This window comes from Trematomus bernacchii, unplaced genomic scaffold (assembly GCF_902827165.1).
Source record: "Trematomus bernacchii unplaced genomic scaffold, fTreBer1.1, whole genome shotgun sequence".
NCBI lineage: Eukaryota > Metazoa > Chordata > Actinopteri > Perciformes > Nototheniidae > Trematomus > Trematomus bernacchii.
In genome coordinates, this window is record NW_022987656.1 from 3,056,682 (window position 1) to 3,078,501 (window position 21,820).

The window sequence follows — 21,820 nt, forward strand, 5'->3', positions numbered from 1 at the left end:
TTAGTGCTTCACATAATAAAATACACAACGGCTGTATCCTGATATATATTATATGCTTTAGGAGCTGTAAGTGTGTGTTGTAAACTAAAGTGTGTAGGTGCGTGTGGTACAGTGTGTGTGTGTGTGTGTGTGTGTGTGTGTGTGTGTGTGTGTGTGTGTGTGTGTGTGTGTGTGTGTGTGTGTGTGTGTGTGTGTGTGTGTGTGTGTGTGTGTGTGTGTGTGTGTGTGCGTAGATGCGGCGGACAGACAGGTCTCAGTTGGTTTGGTGTCCTATGCTTACTTTTAATAATTGTAAATACAACTTTTGGCCCGTAATTTCATTTCCTCATTGTAGCGACCAGAGGGGGGGGGGGGATATATCCAGTCTCTGATAGTGTTACGTTGTTATGAGAGTGCTCTCATACTTGTTTCATTCTGAAATTGTATATATTTATATAAATATATATATACCTATATATGTGTGTGTGTATATGTTCGCATCTTTAGCCTCTTATTGTCTCATTATACCGCACTGTGAATTAATTCAAAGTAAACATACAAGTCGTCATGAACACATCTGTCCATCAGACAGAGGGCTGCTGTGCCTCCTGTCATCATTAATGGACGTCTCTTTAAAATGACCGCTCAGAGGAGAGGAGTTCTCATTTCTCTAAACGCCTGCTGCTTCCCCTCCTCTCCCCTCGGTTCCCCTTCTCGACTCCTCCGCTCGCATCTCCTGTGGGCGGGACTAAGACACGAGGATAGGAGTCGAGGAGGGGAGTCGAGGAGGGGAATTAGAGAAATGAGAAAGGGCCAGGGTCTACTGCCCTCTAGCAATGTAATGCAGGAAGTAGAGGGCTATATTTACCAAATTCAAGACAATAATATTCTTGTTTTGTTATGACTCAAGTGACCTATCAAGCTAGCTATTTTGCTAATATTGAGAAAGGTGTATTTGTTTTTTTCAACCAATACTTTAGATGAACATTTATGCGATTGAGGGGGCATTTCATTTGTTATTATTTCATTTGTGGATCAAACATGATACAGTAGGTATGATATTGCATCAATCAATCAATTCAATTAACCAAATACAGATATATGTGTGTCTTTATTCCAATGGGATTAATAACATTAATAGTGATCCAGAAGTGGGCAAAACAAATTATAATTGGATGCACTTAGTCAGTGTACATATGTTTTTTAATGTGTATAGGTAATAATACATTTAAGTGAAATAGATATACCTTGGGATAGTATGATAGTGATAATAGCACAATACAATTGAATGCATTTAAATATGCTATAATTAAATAATGATTGATAAATACAATTATAAATATGCATTGTTCAATATTTATAATGTTACTGTATAAATGTTATGTATAATGTATATGAATGTATGTAATATATCTGAATAAAATCAAATGTATATTCCCCTGCTGTGGGAGGAATAAAGGATATCTGATAATACATGATATATGTCAAAATGATATATTGATATATCTTTTTTTAATTAAAACCCAATTGAGACTTACTTTGCAATAAAAGTATAATCTATTCTTATCTAATATAAACATCAAATCCTACGTAATATTACATTGTATTAATTAATATTGGTAAGCTAGTGCAGAGGCTTATTTCCCAAATGTCAAATTCATTCTTTATTTTTGTCCGTTTCTACATGCAAGCTCCAGAATGAAAACTCACTCATTCAGTCAGCAATGGTGATTCACCGCAGTGAATGAGAGGTCACGCAGAACAAAAGTGTAGTTGCATCCGAGTGCTAATAATTACGTGATTAACTCGTCCAGTTTGAATAGAAGTTTCCAATTCATTTGCAGTGCTTGAGGACATCTTGCTGCTATTCTCCTCACACTCCCTCTGGGTCACTGCACACCTCATTTCCATAAAGTAAACATTCGGAAGTAAACATTCGGAACTAAAGCAGGATGCCTCTGACAGCTTTATAATTAATACAAGCTTTTAAAATCAGTCATTTCCTATTATCTGCCAAGGGATTCACAATCATGATATGCTCTCATTCCCAATTCTTTGCATTCTAAGAACTTACACTTCTTTCCGGGAAAGTCTCTTCCACTTCCACATTTCTAGGAACTAATTCTGCCCGCTAGCAATTATTAATAACAAGAATGTTGACGAAAGCCTTTTTCAGACGGATGTTTGAACTCCAGGAAATGTTCTCACTGGCTTCAGACGAGTTTGTGTTTGGGAAAGGGTAAGAGAAATAAGCAGCATCACTTGCATTCATGGGTTCCTCCGAAAACGTTTTAAAACATGATATAATATGTGAAAACTAAGTTGGTTTTTCCACAAACAAAATAGAAATATAGCCCTTAAACATGTTAAAGAAACTTTTTAGGTTTTCACATTCACTTTCATTAGCCTGAGGAACAGAATGTCTTACTACTCATCTGTCAGTAATCCCATGAATTTGGCTTAGAACCAAAATGTATTTACTACCATATACACTGGGGAGCAGTAAATATTGGCGCTGTTAATATCTGGAATTTTCTCCGATCATTTTCCTAGAGAGTCGTTTAGTTGGCGTCATATCTTTTTTTACATTCGACCCACAGCGAGGGATTAGGCTGTCCTCGCTGGCACTGAATAACATGAGGGGGATTAGCACTTTCGCCTGTCACCAAATCATTCTGACGGATTAGCAATCTCCACCGTCACTCCCTAGAAATCGCTCGGGCTTTGAAGCAAATTCAAGTCGCTGTGACAGCCAAGGTGACATTGGAGTGGAAAGGAAAGAGTCATTCTCATCAACCCTTTCTGACAGAGTCTCCCTCAGCATGCACAGTGTTAGCATGACGGACATTACGTAGGAGTTGTCAAGAGACAGTAGGAAATCAAGTGGGTTAACATACTGTAAATCAGCTACCAATCACTTTAGTCAGCTGCAAGATGTATAACAAAGTCTTTTATTCATTTATAATTGGTTAGAAAACCAGTATGTAGTACCTCTAGCTTCTTCCCTTGATATGATTGTCATTGACTCATACGTATAGTTAGTGTTAAGGGTTTTGGGCAAGTAAAAATGTGAAAAATCCGAACTTGGTGTGTCCGTGTACAACCATCTGGAAAGGTATACAGCAAAAGACAGCTTATTTTCTGCTGATTCTGGGGTAGGGTTAGGCATTGGGATGATAATGAGTTAGAAAACCCAGTGAGGGAACTCTTTTGGACATTGGATTTCTATTGGTAAGAATACCAATGAGCCTCAGGGGCTAGGGTTGGGGTAAGGGTTAGGGTATAGGGACGAATATGAACAAAATATGAACCTGAAACTACGCAACACTGCACCGCAGAAAACGTTTCTAAATAGAACACCAAAAATCGAAATCATGACAATATTGATTTAGCGAACTGACATTGGGGGAAACAAAGAGTTTTGTGCTGCTTTGGAGCTGACCCGGGTTAATTGGGCAATGGCTCTTCTCAACCTCTTTCTCTCTTACAAGCTGAATATCATTGTTCCCAAGACAGTCACAAGCCAAATCAGCTTTATGATGAAGTTGGAGTGGTAATTGATTAGATATACCCATTTGGTGTCCAAGTTAACCCTCTTAAGTTCTTTGGTACAGAGATATGTACCTTCAACTTGTTATCAAAGAATCAGATATATAATTCAGCTGATAATCTAACGGACTGATGATTGATTCAGGAGAAAGAAAATAACTCTTACCAAGCATTTTTTGACGTCCTGATTGCGTACTAAGGTTTTTTTGGGGGGCCTTTATTGAAGAGACAGAGTAGAAAGGGGAAGACAAAGGGGATGATTTGCGGCAAATTGTCCCAGGCCAGATTTGATACCGGGTCCACCACAAGGGGACTGGCACCATTATATCGGCCGAGACCCCTACTAAGTGGGCTATAATGAGGCCCAAACAGTGTTGAATTTGACCAACTGTTGCATCTTACCTATCTCTCCCTTTATCCCACCTTAGAGTAAGGTAATCGCTATAATCACCTTTTTCACAAGTTTAATGATATATCACACAAACCACACCGTGTTGAACTTACCCCGCCATTAGGGTCTTTAGTCTATCTATGTAGTACACCATTTTAGATTTGACAAAAAATGGCCGTCAAAATTCCCCAGGGACCAACTGATAGTTCAACGAGCAAATCCCCTCATCTCAGAAACCAGTAATGTTTATCTTTTAGATTGATCAATACTATTTCAAAAATGTTGTTTCATAAGACCAGGTTCCTCAGTTAGATCTTTCCAGTAAACAACAGCATTTCTGCAATTTCTACTGGTTGCCAGAATCAATAATTACTTAATTCCACTAATGTAGCTCTTCCATAGGTGTAGCTGTTGCAGCAATAAAAGCAGTGACTGCTTTATAGTGTTTGTGGATGTCTTACTTAAAATGTAACAAAAGCCTGAGGTTCACCCAGACTGAGAACCTGTTATTCTGTGATTTGTTTACTCCAGAATGCAGATCCACAGAATTAATGTAAAAGCATTCAATTACTGTGTGTGTGTGTGTGTGTGTGTGTGTGTGTGTGTGTGTGTGTGTGTGTGTGTGTGTGTGTGTGTGTGTGTGTGTGTGTGTGTGTGTGTGTGTGTGTGTGTGTGTGTGTGTGTGTGTGTGTGTGTGTGTGTGAGCAGTTTGGATGCTTTCAAAGGAAACTACCTGCCTTTTACACCTGCCGCATAATTGGCTGTCTGCAAACATAGCCGGAGACTGAACTCTTTTGGGAATGAATGGGTTTGAACCACTTAATTGTGATTAAACAAACTGAAATAACTCATATTCACAGGCATGCATCAATACTCCCAGAGATTATGCATAGTCTGATATCCACTTTGTGACCAAGCGAGAAGGGGAAATTCTATCACTGCACAATGATGAGTTCATACTGTCTGTGCTGGAAGGAAGTGTGGTTTGGATAGAGCTTCTATGTTTAAAGAGTGTTTCACTCATGTAGTCTTCAAAACCACTGCTATCCTAAAAGTCAAACCTCCTGGAGAAGCTAGTTTAAAAAACCCATCCAGTTGAAAAAGTAGCACATAAAATATTTCAGCCCCACTCCTTTTTTGGTAAAGTGAAACGTCACATTTTCTCTGTCTATATGCAGCAGCCAAGCTGTCCCAACATTCAGAATCTTACAAATTGTACCATTCAAGAAAATAAATAATATGCCAGGAAATCAATACAGAGAAACTGAGGACAAAGTGGCCTCTGTAGCCATGCCTGGGTCTTTACACAGGATGGAGAACTACTGGTGGCACGCATCCATTAGCACCTCATCTATTTTCTATCAGCTGAGCACAGAGCAGCAGAGTAAATGGTGGCAGCTGCTCCGGCTACCAGAGACATTTCTAACAAATTGATACCACCTTTCTCTAGTAATATTTCACATCTGGACCTTAATACGTTTTTAGTCCTGTCTTTTTATTTTTCATAGGGCCCAAGTCAGATCACCTCAAAGGTCACAGGCAAGATGAAGGTGTTCTGAGTGTGCCTTTCCTTACAAAACCTTAAAAAATACAATTGTTTTCAGTTTTGTTGCTGTGGCATGCCTTACTATCATGAAACTGTTATCCAGTTGTAACCATCTGTTGTTTGACCAACCCAACATGTATTATATATAAATAATATCTGACAACTATATTCTCATCAAGAAAAGGGTATTTTGAGGCCATTTCCATAATTTCTGTCATCATGCAACATCTTCATGACACACAGGCGCAATACTCTTTATATTATAGCACCCAAAGTTAGTAGCACTTGAATCATTGAGACTATTTTCATGCTTGTTTTCCCAAAAATAATCTCAGGGTTTTTGGAAAATAAGAAATGTAAGCAACTCATAAGACGATATAAAATGCATGTAAATAACACATGAAGAAATATTGATTTTGTAGACATGAGCGGCTTTGCAAATTATTGTCCAAATATGGCAGAGCCCAGTGACTGGGGGTCCATGTGGGAATGCTGAGTGCACTTAGCACATGTCTTGGCAACCTGAGTGCATCCTGCGAGCTCCCTCTCCTTTAATGACCCATTAAAACTGATAAATGGCCGGAAACATTACCACTTAGTTGCTCGCCGAAATAGTATTCTTTCTTTAGAGAGAGCAATCTGCAACAAACCGACTTATTAATTTCTTTTGAGCTTTTGTAGCTCAACAAGCCATGTCCTACTCTGTCAATGTGGATTAGTGTATGACGAAGAGTTTTCTTTTTCCATTAGAAATTAGACTCTGTATACAGTACCTCAATGCAATGAAGTCACACTATAATTTGAACACAATAAATTATGCTATTTTTGTCCATCCATAGTATTTCTATGATCATGTCCCATTCTGTGAAATGAACACATGCTTTCAAACCTTAGACAAGTCTGAAATCTGGACATTACTTGAAGAAATTGTAAGAAGGCAAATGTCAATCTCCAAATTATTTGTAAAGGACATTAACTGGACTTTTCCCTGCCAGCTTCCTTGTCCAACATCTTCTAATGTCTCATGTTTGATGAGTAGTTGGCGCAAAATTGGAAAAAAAACACAACTGAGGATGAAGGAGTACGGTAATTTACACAAATATTTCGAACTGGAGAGACAAGGACAATGGCAAACATGTTTCAGGAAGGGCTGACGAATGTCGTACAAAGAACTGCAAAAACTAGGTTGTGTATGATCAAATGATGTACCGGCTACATGACTGTGGTGTAATCCGCATCATTTCATGCTTCCTCTAAACCAAAGGAGTATTTTTTAAGTAAGTGAAAAACTTCTGTTGGGCTACACATGTTAAAGTAAACTCTGGACAATGTCCAAACCTGATTCTCTGGATTGTCCAGAGTTCGTATGAAGCAACAAGTTTACTCTATGTATAAACAAGGAGATTGAAATGCAAGTTGATACAACAACATTTTTTATTTAACCACTTTGTTGAGTCAAATATCCCTTAATGCACTTAACAGCAGACTAATGGCGTTTTGTGCAACACTGCACATGTCTAAGGGTGAAATTAGAGGCAATCATCTCATGAGAAATCTGACTTGGGAAAATTAAGTGAAAGAACAGAATTGTTCATCACAAAGGAGAGAAAGAGCCAACAAAAACCCAAATAATCTTTTCAGTTTATGAGGTTGCTTGTATCAGCATTTAGTTTGAGACATTTTCAGTGAATTCATTCTGTAATCCGCTTTATTCTCTTATGAGGGCATACAGTAGGTTTATTAACATATCCAACCCAATTTCTTTCGATAATATTTATGGATAGCATTTATTCTGCTATTGGGCTATTAAATGTATGTACACCCATACGTTAAAACTCCATATAGTAGTTTGCAGTGTCACTGTCATGATTGAGAGGACAGCAGGGTGGACCCAAATGCAGAACGTACGAATACAACAAAAAATGCCTTGACATGAAATAATTCACAAATGACATAAAAGGATCTGACAACAACAAACAGAAAACCAGAACTCAAATACATGCAATACTGATCAAGACACAGCTGGGGAGGGAAGGAAAACACAAAGGCACCAAGTGAACATAATTAAGAAATCCAACAGGAGGGAAAACACAGAAACAGGAAGTAAAAACAGACCTAACACAGGGAGTGAAGATATTTCAAAAATAAAACAGGAAACAGACAGATCGTGACAGCCACAATGGATTAAATGGCATACACTGGCTGAAGGGATTTACAGATAATATTGGAAGAATACTCCGTACGAAATTGGAAGGACAAGAGCCGTGGAATGTTACGTATAATCTGGAAGAGCATACAAATAGGAAATGTTTTGGAAGAAACACAATTGAATCTTCTAATAGTCCTCTTTTTTCCCAGTCATTGATAGTTGTGTTATTTCAAACAGAACTTTGGAACTTGTGTAATTCAAATAATGTTAGGGAAACCATACGAAACTACAGTTGTCGCTAATTCAATCAGAACTCAATTCAATCCATTCTTGTATTACAATTATAAAATAACCTTTTAGCTGTTCAAAGATGAGTCAAAAATTCACCTAGAATCAATCTGAAATGTAAAAACAGCCTTGAATAGCTTTTATCTTCTTTGAGAACCAAGCCAAGATATATATCAAAGGAATAAAAAGCAATAAGGGTAATGTACCACTCAATAAAACCCTCTGAGCAGCAACATAGAAAAAGCTAAGTAAGACATTTATGCATAGCAAGAGGGGAAATCCAGTTCTTACAGCAACACAAAGACAGCAAGAATAGAGATAAATAGAAGAAAAAAAAAAAAAACATATATAAAAATCACTAAACTACTAACTAAATAAATGAGAAAAGAGACCATTTTGTCAATAGTCACTTAATCCCCCATAATCTGACCATGCACATTTAAAATCAATCTTTTTCTTTAATCACAGCTAACCATTTGTCCACAGACAGACATATAAACACCTGGCAAAAAACTCGAAACCTTTTCTGTGTTAGTTCCCTACCGTGTGCGTCTCTGCATAGAGGTTTCTATGCAATACTGAGTAATATTTGCCTGTGTGACACATTGCATAACACCTTGCAGCTCATTTGCTCTATTTCTCAGTGTCCTGAAGCAGGAGCTGTCTGTTTCTGTGAGAGCATGATTCTGTCCCATTAAGGCTACTAACAACTTTTATTACACAGCTTAGTTGCATAGGCAGCGCCAAGGGGGCGCTAGGGGGTGCTGCAGCTCCCCTTAGGATAGCCATAGCACCCCCAAGAAATGTATGTGTCTTTTTTTTTTTATGTGTGAAATTCATAATTTGAAAAAGGATTGATTGGAAAATAATATGCTACAGTACAAGTACGTCTGGGTCTCTGTGTTTCATTCAAGCTCGGCTCTGTGTGGCACGAGCCATTTTGTGTGCGTGCGCGAGCGAGCGAGAGAGAGAGAGCGCACCGGTACCGGAGATCTTTGTTGTTAGCATCTGGTGCTACGCTAACGGATATAAGGAGCTTTTTCAACAACAAGGTGGAGGGAGAACTCTCTCCTGTCAGACTGAGAATCTCAGGTGAAGTAAAAGACTCTCTCAGTGTTTAGATAGTTAACTTTAGTCTAAGTTATCTCAGTGGGTCTCAAACGGTTTGGTCACGATTAATGTAAACAATTATTTCCGAGGCACACGTTTATATGATCATTATAGGCAGTGTTGGGTCTAACGCGTTACTGTAATCACATTACATTTTTCGGTAACGGAGTAATGTAACGCGTTACTGTTATACATTCAGTAATCACACTACAGTTACTAACATTGCGCGAAAAAATTACTAGATTCTCCCTTTGACAGACTAGACTCTAGTAGTTATTACATTATTCAGAAGTTTACAGTAACTTTGAATAATAACACGGGAATAATAAACGGAGCCTCTCTTTTCCTCTCTCCTGACAGCCCGTCTGTATCAGGGGGGGATGCTAGTGACTTATCCGACCGGCCCACATCGTCCGATCGGCCCACTGTGTTTTTTTTCTTAGCCGAAGAAATACGATAATTTTTAAGTCAATAAAATCATTATGCAAGGCGGTCATTATGGGGAAAAGAACACCCTTCAGGCTCATGAAGATCCCTCCGCTTCGGGTCGGGCTCCCTGATCAGCCTGTCGGGTCTTCTTTTCCCTATAATGACTGCCTCGCTGCACATTAACCCTTACGTAAACACCAGGCTTACTAATCTACCCACACAATTTTTCTCTGGTGTCGGAATGTCTCGCGATGTTGGTGAATTCTTAAAAAACTAAATACCACTTAATTTCGGGTTAAAATGTGTTGTAACGTGCGTTACTGAGAAATGTAACGGGTATTATATTACCCAAATTTCATTAGTAATGCATTACATTACTGCGTTACAGCAAAAAGTAATACATCACTGTAACTCTGTTACTTTAGAAACGCGTTACACCCAACACTGGTTGTAGCACATGGCTAGCTAAGTAACACGTGGTTTCTGCTCTGAAAAGCGACTAGCATTGTATCACATGGTTAGCATTGTAATACATTGGGTGTTGCTATTAATATGTTGACAACTGCCCAGGTGTTAGTATTAAATGCCATATAGTGAGACCCTTGAGACCAGACTGAAATACACTAAATACAATGTATAATGCTAAACTATATAGGTTATAATACTATTGAAACCTCAAATAAAACAAACTTTAAAAAAAACCTGATTGAGAGGCAGCAATGCAAACTACCTCTGGTTCAGATGCTCAGTGTACCAGCGAGGAAGGACACAGCTATTATCTGGATGATGTTTTCATTCTAAAAAAAGCTTTGGCTTTGGCCGTCAACCAGCCACATGGCCCCACGGCAAGGAGTGTGCTTTCAGACAGAGGATGACAGAGCACTGGCGTCCAAACAACAGCACAGCTGAGAGGCCAGAGGCTCCACAACTGGAAACACGCAGGCCTGTTGCTACACTGTTGGCCTTTGTGTTCTGTGAAGTGCTTTATAATGGGACAGGGGTTATTGCATTCAGATTAAAGCTAGCTGGACTAATGGCATTGACAGGAAAGTAAGTAAAAGTACAGCAGGTGTTATCTTCTGTTATGTTCCCTGCATGAGCAAACAACCTGTTTGTATCGGCACTCGCCGCTTTTATTTGAGCTCGCAAGCTAAGCCATCCTGCATGCTGTCACAGAGGTGAATACAGCCATATTGACCATCTTAGATTGGAACAATATTTGTTCTGAGATGTGCAACAGCAGGCCATATCTTCCCTTCTATCATACATGACAGGCAATCAGCAGATGTTTTTATTACCCCAGATACAATGTCAGGAAATAGGGGTGATTTGTGTTTGTCTATCACCTGGTGGCATTTATTTCCCTGTGGTACTGCCAGGAAAACAAATGTTGCGATTACATTTCAACAGCTATGCTTGATCTTTACGTCACAGGGCAATTGAATGCTTATATGGGGAGGGGTGATAATTGTACTTAATTGCTGCTGCCACACATTGGAATCCAACACATTTATACATAAACAGCTAATATTAGCCTTGCAGTAATCTGTATTCATTTTCACTGAAGCTGCGGATTCAAAATTGAAAAGGAAAAATATCTAATTTGTCTTTACATTATACTTTGAGGTCAAAGCATTTCCTTTATATCATGTTCCATGCTAACCTACCACTGCTTTCACTTTCAATTTCTGTATCAGATTTATTTTATTTCATGCTCTGCCGTTCGTGCACTTTAAATGGCATTCTGAAATGCCTCCCTGTTGACTCTTGGCATCATTTCCGCTCTATTATCCAATTCAGAAATGTCTTTATAACCTTCCATTGCTCATTTTGGTCTCCTTATGTTTTACTTTCCTAAACCCCTCAGGGCTGACATATCCCCTGAACAATGTGTAATATATTTCCCTCTTATGCCTTTCTATTATTTTACTGTATTTGGGACTAAAGTCAATTTGCCGTAGCAGAGGGGGAGGGAGGCAGCGAGGGAGAGATCAGAGGGAGCTAATGATAGACTACAGGCCAGATACAGGCAGAACTCCTGGAGGTGCAGGGTTACGGGGCATCGCTGTTGAAATGAATAAAATACCCAAGTGGAAACAGATAGGAGGACAGGCAGGTACTCTGACATTCTGATATCAAATCTGCCTCCTGGCTAATGTCACATTTAATTCCTCACCTCTGCTGTCTGTTTCCACAATAATCTGTCTGGTCCAGTGGAACACAAATATCATGCAGAATATAATCCTATTTTGGCTTTATACAAGGTTTGTCTTTTTGCCATACAATATGGCAACTATTAACTTTAATGCAACCAGGGTCATTTGTGATATCTGTTAGATGTTAAAGAACATGGTTCTCTCATTAGTCATCTTTATTGTTTTCATTAGAATGTAGATTTAATAGGCAATTGGATTACTGAAACTAACAAATTCAGTTGGTAAGAAAAATTAGATTGTTTTTTTTTTTTTATAAGAGATGGATATCTTAAAAGAGTGAGGGCAAAACGTGTCATTTGGTTGAACTGACTTTAAAAGGAAATGGTGTTCAATTGTGTGCAAGAGTAAAACAATTGTTTGAGTTTCTATAAATTGCAAATCATTATGCTGCTGCCAATTAGCATCTAGCTAATTGTGTGATTAGCTAACAATATGCAACCACCAAAGAAAGCCATTGTTAGCCATAGCAAGTAGCTTTGCAGCTAATGCTACATTTTTGGAGACATTGGATAAGGTACAAATTATTGTGGTCTAACGAAATTTGAAGAAATTCCCTCCTAGCATTCACAACAATTGAACGTACGAATTTACGGACGGACAACCGGAAAACATAATACCCCTGGCCTCAGTTAACTTTGAAGATGTGAAAAGGGTTAGGGTTAGGGTTAGATCTTGCATAAGAAGCTCAGAAAGTGACTCCACTTCTGTGTTAATAAATGTACTGCTTAAAAAAGGGTGTCCAGCTACTTTTATAGACCGTGCTCTTAAATAATGTAAAAATAGGCTTATGAAGAATGTCAACCTTCCTCCGTGTACGTGATGATACCAGAGGAAGGGAAGCCCAAGCTAACAGGAGAACTCGATAGTGCTGAAAGCCTTTCCCCATTGAACTGGCATCTCTTGCAGGAGTGTGTCCTCCAGAGACCTACCTGTTGATTTCCTCCTCGGGAACGAAGTGTGCCATTATGTGCTGTTGACATCACAGAGGCCGCATCTTTATATGTGGCAGCAGAGTGGCAGGCCCTTTGAAACATTTGGACTTTTAGCACCTTTTTATTTTACACAAAGAAGCACTTTCATCTAGTATGTGCTGTGATACAACACAGAATATAGATTTGCCTACATTAAGCCAGTAAATAACCTTATTATTTATTAATGCAATGTGTAATTGCAGTGGGTCAAGACAGTACAGAGCAACATGGACTCAGTGCTCATGTCCCATGTGGCATTTTAATGGGAATACATTTATTATTAAAGCAGAAATGTGTGAGAGAAGTGGTTACAATGTATCAATCTAAATATTGCAGTTATCACAGCTTATTTAATAAATAATAAAGATATTTTACAATCCTACATATACGTCTGTGTGCATCTTCCTCTAGCGGCTAGATATCATACCATCTGTGCACCATCAAACTATAGCCATTGTCCATGTTCGTGTTCACACGAGTGTTTTTGTGTGCGTGTGTAGTGTGTTTTCTGATAAATGACCCAGCTGCTACAGGCTTTCATTAAGAATCAGCTTCATTCTGTTGTCTCGAGCAATAGATGTTTGATTGATCACATATTTATTTTAAAAGCAGATCAATACTACGCTGGCGTGAGGATCGTGACCTGAATTAATTGGATCGTGACATTTCAACAGGATTGCATAACCGTGAAGGCGTTTTATTGTTATGATCATTATTATGATGACGGGTTTGTCGGTTATACGACTATTGTTATGTTTATAATGCCTATGCACACGTTTGTGACCATGCTTTGAGTGAAGAAATATGACTGTTTGAAAGGTTATGTTTTGAAATAGTTTCCATTATTGTCTTTATTCTTCGTGCCTCTACAAAATTCACATGACTTACATCAATGTTCTCCTTCACATCAACACGTTATTTTTTTATATCTGTAGAAAATAAAAAGGTGTTATGAGACGATTTTGGCTCCAAATTAAAAAACAAACCTCCCATATGGGTCGTGCCCTTATGTGTATTTATGTTCAAGTGGGAAACAAAAGAGAGCGTGTGCAGGAGGAGGTCCAACATACCTGAGCAAAAAATAGGCTTTGTGAGTGTCGGAGCATAATTCTGCTCTTGTGAATTTCCCACGCATAACTGTTACATTTTAATCATGCACTGGAGATAGGGGGGAACCTTGAGTTTGTTGAATCTGACGCCTACAGAAAACCACATCTGCAATGCTAATCACTGTCGAGTAAAGGCCCCACAGACTCGCCTTGTCTTCCCTGTCAAACTGAAAAAAATGTCTCCAGTAACCACCCATAGCGTGTTGCCGTCACTGTCCTGTTCGCCAATATCTGCATTCAGAACAAGAGCAGGGGGATTACAAAATTAGCATACGGTCTGCTACACTAAATGGTTGTTCTACTTATTTTTCCCATGATGTGTTTCTATTTTTGCTTCTCCGTAAGTGTTAGTTGAGAATGTATATATGTTCTATTGTCTTAATTCATATGTGTGAATCACTTTCTCTGCCACCTCCTTTACACAACAGTTCCTTAAAACTAATCTTCACTGTAGCTATTTTGCACAACACAAATATCCTTTGAATTTGGAATTTCATCTTTTAGTATAGTCTTTAGTTTTTAAGCCATTTTAGCAAACCTCCTTAGATTAACCCATCAGATTACTTACTTTTTTAAGATGGTTTCCTATCTTTTGAGCAGGCTCTCGAAGAAAAACCTCCTCATACACAATTGAAAGAAGAGGTTATGTGTCAAAGGCTCAAATAACTAAATACTTGATCATAGGAGAGCAACAGCGACAGGTGAACGGTGTGAAAAATTACAGATTCAAACATGTGGTTAACATGCTCAAGGTTTAGTCAACGAAACTACCTGGTTAGGTTAAGAAAAAGATCACAATTAGGTCAAAATAACTGCTTTTACGTAACTTAGGTATGTTGTGTACGTGAGGTTGGTTAAGGGCAATATGCACGTGGCATAATTTAACTTAAATCAATGTTAACTTTGAATCCTTGGAAAAGGTCTTGTGTTTGTTTGACCTGTTCCTCCTTCGTACGCATACTTTGTAGTTCTGTATATCACCTTACTTCCTTGGGTCATAATTACTGCGGCCACTTGAAATCTCGGCCCAACAATAAACGTAAATATGGGACGTAATATGCTGCTCGCATCATGGATGTTTAAAGAGAACTGGATTCAGCGTCAGAGGCGGGGCAACGTTCATTCTTAGCCCTGCCCCCGATCTACCACTCTCGGTCAAATTAATAAGGAGTAGAAATAACTCTGGATTCGGTTTTCATAGCATTTAACCATTTTTAGACCTTGATGATTTACAGATGTCTCTTTCCCAATGTAAGTCAATGGGAAAGAGTCTCTACTTGTAGTACCACTGTTTGGCCACTTTGAACATTTGCTTAACAAAATAATACTTAAGAAACACTTAAGATAATTGTTGAAGCTATTAAAAGCTTTAGTCTTTTCATCAGTTATGGCGCTGCTCAGGCGGCCAGCTGTTCTTTATTTTGCACTTAAAGCAGAATAGGTGTTAAAGACACCCAACATTTCAACTTTAATTTGTCTGAATACAAATCATTATACCCTCTAATTAACTACTTTCTGTCATTCTTACTTTAGCAAGCACAATAAAACAGGCACTGGTAGAAGGACAGCTGATCATTCATTATTTCTAGTATGACCATGCAGCAGCTGCTCTTAAACACAGTGGACTGCTTAGCAGGCCTCAGTGATACGTCAGTGCAACACCTTGCATTTCTTTAAAGGTCCCATGTCATGGCCATTTCTACTGATCATAATTCCATTGTTGAGGTCTACTAGAATAGATTTATATTGTGCAATGTTCCAAACTCACATTGGTTTCTCATACAGCATCTCTATATAGTATGTGTATTCACTCTCTGTCCTAAACGGCTTGTTGGAGCTCCTGCCCCCCCCCCCCCCCTTCCTGTGAGCCCACTGTGCTCTGATTGGTCAGCTCGCCCACTCTGTTCTGATGAGTCTACCACCGTTACAGCGGAACATCAGTGATTATGTGTTACAATGGCGTTTGTTAGCAACCAGAAAATGATACCAGTAAGGACAAACAGATGAGAATGCTGCGTGGGGTCTGGGTGTCGTGTTGGCGGGACGTTGCGCGGCTCGCTGCTGTGAGTGACAGTGTGAGCTGGGTTCATTTCCTGCTTGCTGCGTGGGATCTGCGAGACAGCGAGATATCGCGAATGGACGCGGGATGGAGGGGGGGTGCTGAGGGGGCTGCAGCACCCCCCATCTGCGAGGCTCCACTAGCACCCGCAACTTGAAGACCAGGAGAATCGCCAAAGAAGGAGAAATCCGAGGGTTGTTGGATTTCCAGAGGGAGTTGAAGGTAAAGACTCTGGTGTTCTTAGGAGAATGGTTACCATAGATATTGGATCTCTCGGATAAACCGGAGATGGAGATCGCACCGCACGCTTAGGAGTAAGCCGCAAGATAGTATGCCTAGGGCTTTCGTTATCAAGTTTGTGTGAATAGTAGGCATATACATCATTAAAAAAATCATTGCTTCAGTATGTGGCAAATGTCATTTTATAATTATGATGAATATAAAAAAGATGCTTATATATAATCAAATCAAATCAAATCAAGTTTTATTTATATAGCACATTTATAAACGATTTTTGGTCGAGCCAAAGTGCTGTACATATAATAAAAATACCCTACAGTAAAGACACTTTACAGCAAATACAACAGCACAGTTTGTGCAGAATATCAGTATGAGAAAAACGTAACATAATACATGTTAGAGCTTTTTATGCTCTTGCCAAAATTCATACATCTGGTTTAAGTGGACTTTCTTTTCTTTTTATAAGACAGTAATGTCCAGGGGCCTCATTTATAAAGGGATATACGCTCAAAAAATGGCGTACGCCAGTTTTTACGCAATGTTTGCGATTTATAAAATACTAACTTGACGGGAAAATGTGCGGTCCTCCAAGCAAACTCTAACCCATGCGTACGCACTAAGCACACAAACGGGAGAGACGAGAAACTGCGACACCGTTGGCAGAAGGAAGAATGGAGAGAAATATGTGGAAATAATACCATAAATAAAATGTTACCTCTCATTTATCAAATATGAAGAATTCATTTTCAAACATTGATTAAAGCCAATCTTAAAATGATTAAACAAACGCCTGTTTGAGACTCCTCAGTGCACACAAAAACATAACTTGGAGAAATAAATAAATACGGATATGTTATTTAAAACCACCTCGAATATGTTGTTAATGTTATGAAATGTTTTCTCATAAATGATGCGGTAAGCAGGAGGACAGAATGACGTCTAAACTGACGCCGTTTTGCATTTCTATAGGTTGTAGATACGAGCATGGTTTTATATACTATCACGTTTAATCGTGTTTTATGCCGTTTGCCAAGACTTGATAAGTCGCTCGTAAAACACAGGAGGTATGGAAACTAAGAACACCATATGTGGTAAATTGTACAGCTAATATAACACAACACATTAGTTGTATTTCCTTTAACTGGTGGATTATGGATATATAGTTGCTGATCGAAAGCTGGAACACAAACCACCAAATACAACAAAATAATTCAGATCCAGTCGTCATGACTCCACTCCGGAGGGATTCCCCGATCATTTCTTACAGTTTCTCATCAAGGGGGTGTCTCCTGTCCCCGGGACAAACACACTGCCTGAGGAAGGTTATGTGTATTTTTTTTGTCATTAACCTTTTTCGGACCACTTATTTATTTATTTTGGTGACGATCCGACCTCCATGCTGCTACTCTGGTTCAAACTGCATCCACCAAACAATATGATAAATCTCAACCTCGCCAAAAGAACCAAAATCTGACACGGTGTGAGATGTCTTTTTTAGCTGTTCTGTCATCATCTCCTGCGATCTTCTTCATGCAGTCAGTCAAAATGAATGAATGAATGGGCATTTCTTTGACTATTTATAGACAAATATGGGCGTTACGTGAAGCCCGCAAAAGCTGCGCCGCATTTCGCATTTGATTGTGATTTATAAAAGGGAAACCGGTACGCAGTCTTTTATGAATCGGAAAATGTCTGTGCGTATTTATTTGCTTTGTCCTACGTAAGCAACCTTCCCACGTGAATCCTACGCAAGTCTTTATAAATGAGGCCCCTGCTCTTTATCATATTATTTTTTTAATTCACCAAGGCATTATTTGCTTAACTTCTGTGCAAGTAGTAGATATGGGCATCATTTAAAAACCTTTTGAGTTGAATTCAGCCTTTGAGATTTTCTTTAGCGAAGTATCAGAATACTGACTTTTACATTTTTTTGTATTTTTTTTCTGCAATAATTCCTCGTACGTAAACGACAGAAGAGGTTGTTGGTCAAAGTCTCAAATAACAAAAAACATGATCATGGAAAGTATTTTCAATGGTAGGCCTACGTCATTAAAAAAAAAGGGACACTTGTTGCTGCAACAGATGGCAATTGTCCTTTAACAATAATGTTAACGTCGTTTTTTAGAGCTTTAGTGTTCCTGCCTTCATTTTTACATTGCGTTTTCCTTGTATATTAATGTTGGGGTCTTTATATTTGGCTATGGGTGTGGTATGGATGTGTTGGGTTGAAGCTAATAGCCACAGATCATGGAGGTCCAAACAATGCCAATATAGGAGATCAGCTCTAATCAGCACCAAAAGAACTAATCAGATTAAGTCCAAAGACTGGCATCGCTTCCCTACATTAATGGCTCCATGTAAAAGGAAATTAAAGTGCAAAGAAGCACCCAGCTGGCTGATGCGCAGCCACATGGTTGCATGTTAAGTCTCTTGAGGACGAGTGATAAATGAACAGGTCTGAACTGTGGATGTAGAGACTCTGGTCACGGTCAGTATGACTCACTAAAGACACCTCAAGGAAGTGTGAAAAAAAAAAGTGTCAACCAAAGCCGACAGAGAATGATCACGAATTACGACGAGTTCAAACACTTTGATGCACTTGATGATCACAGTGAACGCCTCGCGTATGACACCGACGAAGCCACGACAGTTACTTTCAAGTGAACAGAGGAGGTGGCGTGAGAGAAGGGAAGGAATCCGGGAAAAGAGAAAACAATAGGAGGGGTAATGTAAGGTGGGGGGGGGGGGGGGGGGGGGGGGGGGGTGGGGGGTGGAGGGGAGACAATCCCACCTTTCCCTCTTCCCTCTATTATCTCCTTTCCCATCCCCCTCTCACCCTTAACGAGGGATAGTTTTCTCCTCGCTTCTCATCTCTCTTCTCCCCTCCTTTCCTCACCGTCTCCGGGGACCAAACACACCCCTGACAGGTTGCCATGGAAACGCCTCACACACTCTCTCGCAGACACGCTCTCTCTATCTTGCAGCGGTGACGCCTGTATCCTATCTCTCCTCCATTAGCATCCCTCTTGCTTACAGACACACAAAAAAAAAAGAAGAAAAACTACGCGCATTTATCACGAAGAAAACTTAGTTTGATATTCACCGACACGAGATTTGACGCACTTCGAACTGTTATTCCTGAACGCCCCTTTTTTTATTTTTAGATCTGGCTTACAAATGCATTCCTGGCAATTTTTTCCCCTGAGCTCTACTCTCCATTACAACGAAAATATTTAATTTGCACGCAATTTTCGGAGCCAATGCCATACTCAATTAATGCCCGCACAAGTCAGACAGTAGCCGAGTCCCTTTCTCTGGAGCTTAACTCATTTATAATTCAGTCCTGTTTCTCATACTTAAGGTCAGGATAGAAGTTTTTTTTTTAGCAAGCACTCATCCACATGAAAGAGTATATCTACACTATTCCCCCACCCACAGGCTTTTAGAGGGCCACTCTGGGGGTACAGAAAAAGGACTGTGGTGCTCTGCTGCAGGGCCACTCACAGCCGCGCACCAGCCGCCAACTTCACACAGTGCATGTGTCACCCCCGCTGAGCTTCTCGGGGAGGGTCTTATCCACCTTGTGAAGTGTGTTGCTGTCATCTTGTCGGCCTGGGTACACATGCAATCTCGTTACGGCTTAAAAAAAAAACTAGTCACATCCACGGGCTTCACCAAACCATTCACCCATAATGCCACTTTTTTAATCACTTAATTGATTACATTTTCATCCCACAATGTTGGGGGAAGGAAGTGTCGTCATCCACCCAAACTCTCACAGTGAATGCACCACATTTTCAACACCTACAGCAAATCCATTCTCATTCATCATAAAACAGTATGGGGAACTTTATTAATTTGTTCATTTATTTCTGCCCAAATCTTCACACCTCACGCCCAGATGATTACGCCTGTCTGCTGATGAAACCAAGTGTCAATATCTTTTTTTTTTAACAGTTAATATTGAGTCGTGCGAGGAAACAGCTTGTAACTCCATGCTGTGAGTGATCAGTGAAGTGTCATGAGGCTTACCTTTTTACCTGCTCCTCCACATGCCAAAATCCACCTTCACGTTTTACATCACTGAGTCGGGAGTCCGAGGGTCTAACTGACACACACTCCCACACTTTCTCTCACTGAGTTGGTCTCTTGCTTCCACGAAAACTACCTTCTTGTGAAAAAATATCTATTCGTCTTCTATTTATTTTTTCTCTCCAGTAAGCAAGCAGAGCATCCTTCCTGGTGGCAGCTCCAGGTTTAAAGAGGCATCAGCACGGAGAAAGAGAGAGAGGGAGAGACAGAACAGGGGGGGGTAGTCAAGGCAACAGCAATGAGACTGGGCTGCATCTGCCTTCAGAGTAAAAGCATGCAATAGAATAAAAGATAAGCCCCCTCAATACAGATGAAAACGTTAAATAACGAAAGACAACAGGGTTGACGTCATTTGTATGCACTGCAAATGTTAGCATAGAGGATCATAAAGAACAAAAAAGCCTGCAGGACTCTGCTCATCCACTGATCCTTAATTATGGCTGCAAGTCAGGCTCGCTCCTGATGCTGTCATGTGGAGGAATGAATGGATACACTGAAGAAATGAATGAATGAATTGGTTAGAGACATTGTGAAAACCAAAGTTGAACCAAATACTCAAAGACTCAATACTCCATGTGTCTTATTTTAGATTAAACACTAATTCCTTAGATAATTCGAATCCAGTCAATTACAAATCAAGAGTTAAGAATCTCTCAAGGTAAAATTCAAAAAAGCTAAAGTGAGCTTCTGAAAAGTGCGATTTTAAAGAGACAACCACAGTCACTATACAATGTTCTGCCTATTGCTATAGAATGCAGACACAAGAAGAACAGAGGATTGATTAAGGAAGTCATTAATAGTAAATTAGCGGAGAGACCAGAGACGAACAGATGAAGGTCACCAGAGAGGGGGTTCTATTGCACATGTTGAAGGTGCTGGGAAAGAGGAAAGGCTACTGGTGAGTCATGGCTGGTAAATAGTGAACACCAGCTGGCAATAGGTGACACAAAAGAACGAAAGAATGGCAAACGATATTTGGTCAAATCCAATCAGTCTCTTTTAGTTGCTATTTGTCATGTGTTTCCTCGTCATATGACAACTATTATTTACTTTTTTTTTTTTCCTTGTCATTTTGGGAGATACATTTCCAGATTAAATTAAAAAAAAAAGGGTTAAAAAAGATTTGCTTCTTCATTTTACAAATCATAATAGAGAATGCAGTTGTTTTTGACTTGTTACGTAGGTTTTTAGGGAGACAGGTATGTCTCGTGTTAATCCCAAATTTAGAAAAACGAAAAGCACAAGAAGACAACAAAGAGGGTCACAGTGGATTTAGATCAAATGTCACATTAGCATCACCTGAAAGGCTTCTCATAGACACCCAGCGGTGATGAGTTCTCCAATCAATTTGTGTTGAAACAGATAAATCATTACATCAGAGGTGGACAATGCTGACTTCAAGATTAGCTCTGGATTTTAAAACAGATCAATACCTGGCTCACATTTCACTCAATCACTGTTTCCTGTGCACAATTTAATTGAGTGTCTATATATAGTGTCAAGACAAACATCTAAAACAATATTTGTATATATACCTGTGAATAAATTGATTTATTTCCAAATCTCTGGAATGATTTTGTTAAAATCCCTCGTGTTTGTTGTTTTATTTTGAAGGTTTTCAAAGGAAGTCCTGCTACATGTCCTGGGTAGTTTGCCAATGAGATGGTTGGAATCCAGTCTTCAGAGTTAATC

The 21,820-nt window shown here is 39.4% G+C and overlaps 1 protein-coding gene across 1 annotated transcript in view; it reads right to left on the reverse strand.

Moving 5' to 3' along the window:
- Nucleotides 1–20,258, reverse strand: part of lingo2b (leucine rich repeat and Ig domain containing 2b) — a 36,530-nt gene extending 16,272 nt beyond the window's left edge. Inside the window, exon 1 of the mRNA XM_034135151.1 lies at nt 20,069–20,258. The gene's annotated coding sequence lies outside the window, so the exon portion shown is untranslated. The remainder of the gene's footprint in view (nt 1–20,068) is intronic.
- Between the last annotated feature and the right edge of the window lie 1,562 nt (nt 20,259–21,820).